At 46.6% G+C, this 1,989-nt stretch overlaps 1 protein-coding gene across 6 annotated transcripts in view; it reads left to right on the top strand.

Moving 5' to 3' along the window:
* Positions 1 to 1,989, top strand: part of ERCC2 (ERCC excision repair 2, TFIIH core complex helicase subunit) — a 20,761-nt gene that overhangs the window by 3,975 nt on the left and 14,797 nt on the right. The gene's annotated exons all lie outside the window — the stretch shown is intronic.

Consider the following 1,989-nt stretch of genomic DNA (forward strand, 5'->3'; position numbering starts at 1 on the left):
TTTTTTTTTTTTTTTTTGAGATGGAGTTTCGCTCGTTACCCAGGCTGGAGTGAAATGGCGTGATCTCGGCTCACCGCAACCTCCGCCTCCTGGGTTCAGGCAATTCTCCTGCCTCAGCCTCCTGAATAGCTGGGATTACAGGCACCCACTACCATGCCCAGCTAATTTTTTGTAGTTTTGGTAGAGACGGGGTTTCACCATGTTGACCAGGATGGTCTCGATCTCTTGACCTCATGATCCACCCGCCTCGGCCTCCCAAAGTGCTGGGATTACAGGTGTGAGCCACTGCGCCCAGCCCTATATATACATTTTATATGTCTGTGTGTGTGTGTGTGTGTGTGTGTGTGTGTGTGTGTGTATATATGTATATATATATTTTTTGAGACAGAGTTTCACTCTTGTTGCCCAGACTGGAGTGCAGTGGTGTGATCTTGGTTCACTGCAACCTCTGCCTCCCGGGTTCAAGTGATTCTCTTGCTTCAGCTTCCTGAGTTAGCTGGGATTACAGGTGCCTACCACCACACCCGGCTAATTTTTTGTATTTTTAGTAGAGACGGGGTTTCACCATGTTCGCCAGGCTGATCTCGAACTCCTGACCTCAGGCGATCCGCCCACCTCAGCCTCCCAAAGTGCTAGGATTACAGGCATGAGCCACCGTGCCCAGCCTCATTGGCTTTTTTTTTTTTTTTCTCTCTCAGTAGAGATGGGTCTTACTATTTTGTTCAGGCTGGTCTTGAATTCCTGGGCTCAAGTGATCCCTCCACCCAAGCCGCCCAAAGTGTTAGAATTAGAGGCATGAGCCACCACATATTACATCACATTATTTGTAAAAATATATGAGAAACGATACAGCTAGTGAGTGACAAAGAGCACAGGCCTTGGTGACTGATGAAAGGGGAAATGGAGAGGTAAGGGCGGCCTGCCTCAGAGCTTTTTCCCTTTGGTGTAGGGAAGAGGATTTTTTCTTCAGAAACATAGCCTTAAAAAAAGCTGTGATGATGGTGCCTTAGAGGGTACAGAGCTGGCGAGGGGAGTCCCAGACTGTGCAGAACCTCCTTTGATTCTTAGGCCCTGCCTGGGTTTCATGTGTTTTAGCATTTCCAAGGATGAAGTAGTTATCCTCAACCTACATTCTAAAGATTTTTCAAGGTTTACTGTTTTAAAAATACTAGTTTTGGTTGGCTGGGCGCGGTGGCTCACACCTGTAATCTCAACACTTTGGGAGGTCAAGGTGGGTGGATCGCCTGAGATCAGGAGTTTGAGACCAGCCTGAGCAACATGGTGAAACCCCATCTCTACTAAAAATACAAAATTAGCCGGGCATGGTGGCGCATGCCTGTAATCCCAGCTATTCCGGAGGCTGAGGCAGAAGAATTGCCTGAACCTGAGAAGCGTAGGTTGCAGTGAGCTGAGATTGCACCATTGCGTTCCAGCCTGGGCAATGAGAGTGAAACTCTCAAAAAAAAAAAAAAAAAAAAAAAAAAAGCCAGGCAATGGTGGCAGGCACTTGTAATCCCATCTGCTTGGAAGGCTGAGGCAGGAGAATTGCTTGAACCTGAGAAGCAGAGGTTGCAGTAAGCTGAAGTCATACCACTGTACTCCATCTCAAAAAAAAAAAAACTTTTGGTTGTGTGCAGTGGCTCATACCTGTCATCCCAACAGTTTGGGAGGCTGAGGCGGGAGGATTACTTGAGGCCAGAAGTTTGAGACCAGCCTGGACAACATAGCAAGACCTTATCTCTACTAAAAGACAAATATTAGCTGGGTGTGGTGGTGCACACCTGTGGCCTCAGCTACTTGGGAGGCTGAGAGGTGAAGGACCACTTACTTGAGCCTGGGAAGTCAAGGCTATAGCAAGCCATAATTGCGCCACTGCATTCCAGCCTGAGGAGCAGAGGGACCTATCTCCAAAACTATACATGTATAACTTGGAGTTGTAAGAGTGTAACAATTTTACTACTTTTTTTTTTTTTTTTTTTTTTTTTTTTT

The sequence above is a fragment of the Sapajus apella genome, unplaced genomic scaffold, assembly GCF_009761245.1.
Source record: "Sapajus apella isolate SASKATOON/1434 unplaced genomic scaffold, GSC_monkey_1.0 scaffold130, whole genome shotgun sequence".
Lineage (NCBI taxonomy): Eukaryota > Metazoa > Chordata > Mammalia > Primates > Cebidae > Sapajus > Sapajus apella.